At 31.8% G+C, this 8,604-nt stretch overlaps 1 pseudogene; it reads left to right on the top strand.

Annotated features, from left to right (window-relative positions):
* Positions 1–5,527: 5,527 nt before the first annotated feature.
* On the top strand, positions 5,528–7,408 carry LOC120129177 (annotated as a pseudogene).
* Positions 7,409–8,604: the final 1,196 nt, after the last annotated feature.

Raw genomic sequence — 8,604 nt, 5'->3', positions numbered from 1 at the left:
GTAAAATAACCCAAAATGCTCCCAAACCCATATCTATAACCCTAGAGTTAGATGTAAGGGTGAAACTACCTAAAAGAGACTCTAAAAAGACCTAAAGAACCCCAAAAAGCTTCATCCTTTCACCTTCTCGCGAGCTCCAGCCGCCATGAAGATCCCCCATGACTCAAATATATCTACTCTCCCCCTCTCATTTGGTTTAGGTTACATGCAAGGTGGTTGCTTGTTTTTTTGCTTCGAAGCTGGAAGATCAAACAAAAAAAGATACCTTTTTATTCTTAAAAAAAGTTTTCTTTTTATTGCTTATTTTCTACCGAAGTGAACCCTCTTTTATAATTTTTTGGGGTTTATATAACCAGAGTTTTACACATATTTTTCTATTTTTTTCTACAAAATCATTACAAAATATGTGTTTGCGTGTAGATTTGGATTGAATGTTGATTTGGGTAATATAACACTGCAGGGACTTCGGTTGGTGACAGCGACGGTGGTTGGGGAGTGGGTGAAATGAACACCAACTGAGACTCGATATGGACTGTTAGATGGGTCCAGATCTGATGGCTGAGATGAGTGGCAACTGGAACTAAGGGTAAAACCCTAACTGGGGATTGATCTGGGCCATTGGATCTTTCCCATATCCAACAGCTGGGATGATGTGGCTCCAGGAGACTCTCAGTAGAAAACCTAATGGGCTTCCACACATGGGCTTCAGTAATGGGCTCCGAGTTGTTGGGTCTCAGGTCTTGGGTCGAATTGGGGTTTTTGTTGTGCTAGGTTAGGCTGCTTTTCGGTTTGTTGTAAAACCTGAAAAAATAAAAATAAAATTTAATTAATAAAATCATAATAATGATAATAATAATATTAAACGAGACGAAAATGAGTTTCAACATAATCATATAATGTTAAACGCGATTAATTTGCGATGCATGATTATCTATTTCTTGTGGCATGATGTTTTATATTTAGTTGTTGTAATTGTTGCATGACGAACGACTATTTTAAATTGTTTTAGTATGAATGATTAGGGTTTGGTTTATCTTATTCGCTTCCTAATCTAATGTGCACTCAAAATACTCAAGTCATCCTATGTGATCGAGTATAGGGTATTACAAGTTCGTATTCAAAAACTGGGTTTCAAGAATTTATTTTAGAAAGGTTATGTGAAATATATTAATTAGGTTAAATTGAGACTTATTAAAGTCTAAAAGCGACTTTTGTAAATTAATGAGATATTTGAAAGGATTTGAATTAAAAGAGATTTTAGTAAACTTATTTAATATTTATTTTAAAGCTGAAATGGACTAAAATGAAAGAGGGACAAAACTTATAACCTCTCAAAAGCAATTATACGTTAAATTTAAAAGTCAGATATTTTTTTCTCATTTTACGTTAGAATTTGAATTAATTTTAATTCTCCAAATTTTGTAAATAAATTTAAGTACTTATTTTTATTAAATTAGATCCTAACTAACTCATTTTACTTAATTCTTGATTTTCTAAATTCCCAAAATTCTTATTAAAAAATAAATTCCCAAAATTCTCTCAAATTTCTTATTTTTCTCTAAAAATCTTTTCCTCTTAATTTTCAGGAAACCCATTTCAATTCGTTCTTTGACTTAAATTGAGGTAAGATGGCATTAATACAGCACGTAAGCAAGTGAATTTACTTTTTAAGTTAAAGTTTGATCATCATAAATGAGAGATCCAATTTTGATAGATTTTCTATAAGATTTTTTTTATCATTAATGGTGATTTTTTATTCTTTTTTGTTAAAGCTTGATTTCTATTTGATTTTAGAATTATTTTGATGACGTTAAAAGATTTCTAAACTTACTTTGATTGATGAAAACGAGAATCAAAATATTTTATGATTTTTCTAGATTTGTTCTTGGTATGGTTTTCGTAAAAAGTTGAGATGTTGATCTAAGAGTTGTTGGTGTGTAGTGATTTAAGTGACTAGTAATAATGACTGGAGTGTGTTTGAGGTTTTCTAATTAAGTTTTAAGTGATAAAATCAAGACGTGGAAAAAGAAGCTCAAGTTTTGATTTTGTGAGAACATTCTTTAGATATTTGTGTTTGTTAATACTGGAATTGATTTTTAGCATGTAGTGATGCGATTATATGATTTCCTACAGTGAATATATGAAATGAAATGCACATGGTAGTGTATGTGGTTTTAAGTGAACTTACAATGATGAATGGCGCATTTAAAATAATATACATGTATATGCATATGAAACATGGATCTATTGGCTTACTGATTAAGTATAATCTACATGTTAATATTGAAAGGGATAATAATGATGGAAACATAACATGCACGTTGATGCATTAACACTATTGTTATACTATCTGAACGATGATTATCAGCAAACAAATAAACACGATTAAAAAGGAAGAACAAAGAACACCAAGATTTATGTGGAAAACCCAAAAGGGAAAAACCACTGGTAGAAGAGAAGAATTTTACTAATAAGATGGAAGAAAATACAAGAGGATTTGGTGAAACAAAAGAACTTAATATCTAACCCTAACCCTTAGTATCTATTTATAGGGATAAATACTTGATTACAAAGGAAAACTAAATAAAGTAGAAATAAAGTTTTCTACTTTTAATCAAATTGGGTTTCCTCTTTTCCAATATTTATATATTAATTAATTTGAGAAGCTTTTAATTCGAGTAAAACTCTAACAAATCTCCACCTTCACACGAATTCTGAAATTGCAAAGGTTTCAAGACAAAACACCCAAATTCAATGTAATACCCAAACTTAAAAAAAACAATTATTCACTTCAACGAACAAGTTCTCACATCTTCCACAATACCCCTAAAAGGGTAATCTTCAGTAATGAACACTGATCAAGTCCAAGCTTTTTCTAGGCTTGGATTTAGTCTTCACATCGACATGGTTATCATAAGTGCCAACGTTGCTCACAAATGTTTCACCACGAGCAATATCATGGATAACACGATTATGATCATCAATGATAGTTCTATCTTCAAATTCATTATGTTCACAAAATTGAACTCTTTTTTGCTTCACATAACCATTCTACCCTCGGTTATTTTGTTCAACAACGTTATTTGACACGGTGCATGAAACACCAACTGCATTATCTAAAAGCGTTGAACCTTGTAGAACATAAAACTTGATAGTCTTTCTCCGCCCTTTCAACATAGCAATAGAGTCATTGCAAATTTTCATAGCTCCATCTTCACTCGAGAATTTGTACCCTTTTTAATCTAGATTACCTAACGAAATTATATTTCTACTCAAATCTTGAACATGTCTCACATTACCAAGTGTTCGAACAATCCCATCGAACATCTTAATCTTGATTGTGCCAATACTTATGACTTTACAAGGGACATTATTTCCCAAAAATACATCACCTGTAGAAACATATTCATACGTTGCAAACTAGTAATGGTTAGGACTCATATGAAAACTACTACTAGAGTCAAGTATACACTCCTCACTTGTTATAAAGTTGTCTTCGGCTGAAACTAGGAGCTCTCTATCATCGTACTCCTCTACAATACCGACCTCACCAGATTTCCCAGAGTTTTTCTCTTCAGCTTCTCTTTTCATTTATTTTTCAACTTGTAACACTCCGATTTAACATGACCTTTCTTTTTACAATAGTGACAAGTTTTTACCTTGGTTGGAAGATTTTTATCTACCCCTTTCAATATTATCATACGAATGTTCACCTTTCTCCCACTGTCTGAGCTAGTCGATTCATGCATCACGAGACCATCTGCGTGGGGCTCAGAACTAGATATCATATATTTCATCTTACCAAATGAGTATAGGCCATTGTAAACTTCTTCAAGAGTGAGTGTTTTATGACTGTACAAGATCGTATCTCTGAAAGACGAGTAGGAAAGAGGCAACGAACATAGGAGGATCAGTCCTAAGTCTTCTTGATCAACTACATTTCTAAATATCTAGATCAGATACAGTTTCCTTGAATTTGGTTAGGTGATCTTCAATAGATGAACCTTTCGTCAACTTGAGCGAATAAAGACGCTGCATTAGGTGCAACTTGCTGGTCAATGATTTTTGCAAGCAAAGTTGCTCCAATTTCGCCCACAAAAATGTATATATTTTTTTCAACACATCCTGTAAAATTTGATTTGATAAGTGTAAGTGAACTTGAGAGAGAGCTTTATAATCCTTATACTTTTTATCATTCATTCATTGTGTTATCGGCTTCTCATCAAATCCTTCTATTGCATTATCGAGGTCTAACTTTGCAAGAACATCCCGAATTTTCACCTACCATAGCGAGAAGTTGGTTTTTCGATCCAAAAACGGAATATCATATTTGATTGTTACCATAATATTGAACCCGAAGCTCTGATACCAGTTTATTATACTATCAGAATGGTGATTATCAGCAAACAAATAAATACAATCAAAAAGGAAAAACAAGGAACATCAGGATTTATGTGGAAACCCCAAAAGAGAAAAATCACGAGCATAAGAGAAAATTTTACTAATATGAAGGAGAAAATACAAGAAGATTTTGGTGAAAGAAAATAACTTAATATCTAACCTTAACCCTTAATATTTATTTATAGGGTAGATGCTTGATTACAAAGGAAAACTAAATATAGTAGAAATAAAGTTTTCTACTTTTAATCAAACTGGGTTTCCTACTTTTCCAATATTTATATATTAATTAATTTATGTCACTATGAATTCGATTCAAACTCTAACAACTATTATTATCAAACTTTATAAGTCATATCCGACTCTTTAAATTATATTGTTAGCTATATCAATACATGCATAAGGGATATTAGCATAATTAATGAGTCATGCCAAGAAGATATAAGGAGATATGAATATCAAATGATTTAATTTTTATAATGTTTTAGATGGTTCAAGAGTGCTTATACATCAAAGAATAAGTTTACAAGTATTGTTACTAAGATATATGTTGTGTATTGTGTTTATAAAGCATGTTTTTTCAATGTAACGATATGATTTACGAGTTATGTGTTAAATGAATCGTAAAGACATGAGCCTTGGAAAGTAACGCGATACAATAGATGCATATAACATGTTTCTATGTAATTTATGTGGTAGTGTTGTCTAATAGAAGTTATGATAATTAAATGAGTTCATACACTACAAGAAAATATACCTTTAATGACACACAAACGATGACACACGCTAATTTATGACTTGCAAAAAATGTGTCCTAAAAAATTTCATGTTTGTTAAAATCTGAACGATTTATGACTTAGAATAATGTGTGTCATATTTAATAGTCATAATCCAAAAAATTTAGCAAACACACGGAGTACACTTTTTATTGTGTGTCATCTCTAAAAGTCGTCATTTAATTTCCCCCATAATTTTCATCACGAACGCATGCTTTCCCTCTTTAAAATTTCAAAGCCTACCTTTCCTCTATCTTCACACACAACAAATCTATCTCTGTCCGTAAAATCCCCTTACCACGCCATTGTTGTATCCCCCTCCCCAAATATTTTTTTCTTGGAGAGTAATAATAATGGCGGTTGGTCGAGAAGTAGCAATATCACTCGATGGTGTGAGGGACAAGAACGTGATGTTGTTAAAGAAGCTCAACACTGCTATCTTCCCCGTTTGTTACAATGAAAAGTACTACGCCGATGCTCTGGCTTCCGATGAATTCACAAAGCTTGGTTTGCCTCCTTTCCTCCCCCCAATCTTTTCTGGGTTTTCGTTATTTTCTTTAGAAAGCATGTTATTCTCCCATTATTGTGTTGATTCTTGTTTGGGTTTTTTTTCTTCGCAATTGTTTCTTTTTGAATCTTGGGGTTATCTTTTTCGTTCTTCTGTATATTTCATCTAACGGAAAATTTATCGATGTTCTTTAGTAAATTAAGGAATTTAAGCTGTTGGTCTTGATTTATGCCTTCATTTCTCTTGTTTTTTGTTCTTTGCATTGGTTAGTTGCTGGTATTTTGTGGTTTGATTTACATTGACTTTTGATGATACACTATGAGTGGCCTTTGATACAAATAAGGTATTGTAAGTTTCCAGTTCAGTGCACTCCCATTTGATCATTGGCAAAAGTAATTTATTTGTTGGATTAAATAGTTCCACTTTAGATTATATTGTTCTATTGATTGTGCTTGGAGGCATTTAATAACTAACACAATTAATTATTTTTTAATTGTCAATTTTTTGGGGTTTTATTGAAACCAAGAAATGGCTAGATATTGTTCAGTTTATGCCTCAAAAACACTCTTCAGTTATATTGTTGTGCTTGTGCTATCTTACAGTCATATGCTACTTATTGTATTTGGTGCACTTGTTGATTCTGCCATAATCTTCTACTTATTATGAAATGTTAGTTAATCCATCCCTATCCTGCATTTCTTTTGAACTTTTAAGCTATAGGTAGTAGCAATAAGTAATTTTTTTTCTGGAGATTTTTCAAGTCATAAAATCCCTAGCTAAAGATTTCCCAATTCTGAAATTTGCTACCCTGCATTGGAGGGCACTTATTGAGCTTTGATGGTTTATAACACTGAAACTGTAGGATTTTCAAAACCTGTTAGTTTTTGGAGAGTATTTATCCTATAAGTTTTTTCTGCCTTGGTAATTGTAAATTTGTTTGTTCTCCTTAATCCTTAGGTCATGCTCAAAGAAATAGACTTGATTGAAGTTTTGAGTGACTAGCCTCATCTAATTCTACGATCTTAGAAATGTGCAGAGCATGTTTGAGATGTCTTTTGTCATAATGCCTTTAGCATTTGACATCAATTACTAGTATGGTGCATTTATGGTTAGAAATAATAAATGTTATTGCTTTCAATTTGATGGCTTGAAACAAATTGTGGATGGTTACACATGCACACACTCATATATCATATTACATGAGTTGGGGCCTGATGAGAGATTAAGTTGTAAAGTGACCTGTATAATTCAAAAGTTAGCATTTTATTCTAACAATCACACATTTGCTTGCTAACTCAGCATATTACAGTGACATATGTGTTGGATTAATTGCTTGTCGGATGGAAAAGAAGGAAGGTGGGGCCATCTGTGTATACATCATGACATTGGGTGTTTTAGCACCATATCGTGGGCTAGGAACTGGTGAGTTCATACATATAGACCTTTAAATTGTTCTAAGAATCTGAGCATTCTTGTTGCTACTCAGGATACTTAAGTATCATGAAATCATAATCAATTTCATGCTTAGCTAATTGCCTCAAACATGCTTTTGCTGAAATTACATTGCCATTGATTCTTAGTAAGACCCATAGTTTGTTAAAAGCCATGTATCATTGGTTTTTCAGTTTGTCTGAAATATTTGCTTAAATCTTGAATTTATGTAGGTACTAAGCTATTGAACCATGTTCTCGAGCTTTGTTTGAAGTAACACATATCGGAGATCTAAATGTCATCCTATATAATCTCGGGTTTGTTTTTTCATTTGATTATCAATATATTTTAGTAACTTAATTTGTTTTTGGTTTTTATGGAAGACATTGGGTGTTGGGAGTGATAGATATGAAAGCAACAAGTTATTATTATATTGATTCCTTTGGGCCCACTAATGTCCATCAGCAGTTGAAGCAGATTATTAATGAGTAAGTAACATAAATTATCGAAACATTATAGTGTATTCTTTGATATATTTCACCAATTTTTATAGGGAAATGATATTGTACACTGCTCAAAGTGGATCTAACAAAAGGGTTAGCCTCAATTGTATCAATGTTTTGGTTAGGACTTCGATCGATCATTCCTTGTTTAAATTACATCTTTCATTTTGACTAATTGTTTATTGTAAATTGTTTGTAGTCTCCCCGTCAGTCGGGAGGTACCGAGTATGGATATTATGTTTGTAAGTTCATGAAAGAGATAGTCGAGAACAGACTTGAAGTGTTGGTCAATAAGAATGTAAGCAAAATTTTCTGATACACATCTGTCATATCATATATACACATTAGTCATACAACTATCATATGGACTTGAAGTAGGATGCTATTCTAAACAAATTAATGCAAGTACTTGTTAGCAAGAATGAAAACTGTGAATTCGTGTCGTGATAATGTATATAAATTATATGGGAAGTTTTACTAATTAAATGTGTAAAATTTATTTTTACATATGCTTCAAAGAATGCATATGTAAAATTGGTCATTTTAGTACTCTTTGATAGTTATATACTTCGCTTTAAATAAGTATAAATTATATACTTATTTTATATTTTTTACTTATGTTAGCAATGGGAAGGAAGAATACACGGATGACGACATTGATGATATTCGCAAAGAATGGGTATCTTATGTGGCAAACTTTATTATGCCGTGATATTTTGTATCGACATATGATTACAATATTTTTGATAACTTAATGTTAATATATTATATGCAAATAGATTGCTTATATATAATATGATATATATATTTAGTATTATGAGGCATTAAATGTGATTTAGTTTGATTATTTGTCAATCTATAATATATATATATATAATTTACGACATACAATCACGACACACGAATGTGTGTCATCTTTTTTAATGACGTGTGCTTAAATGACATGCAATGTAAGTCGTAAATGTAAGTTATAAATGCGTGTCATAAA

Source organism: Hibiscus syriacus, unplaced genomic scaffold (assembly GCF_006381635.1).
Source record: "Hibiscus syriacus cultivar Baekdansim isolate YM2019G1 unplaced genomic scaffold, ASM638163v2 tig00001644_pilon, whole genome shotgun sequence".
NCBI lineage: Eukaryota > Viridiplantae > Streptophyta > Magnoliopsida > Malvales > Malvaceae > Hibiscus > Hibiscus syriacus.
This window is presented reverse-complemented; position numbering and strand designations above follow the sequence as displayed.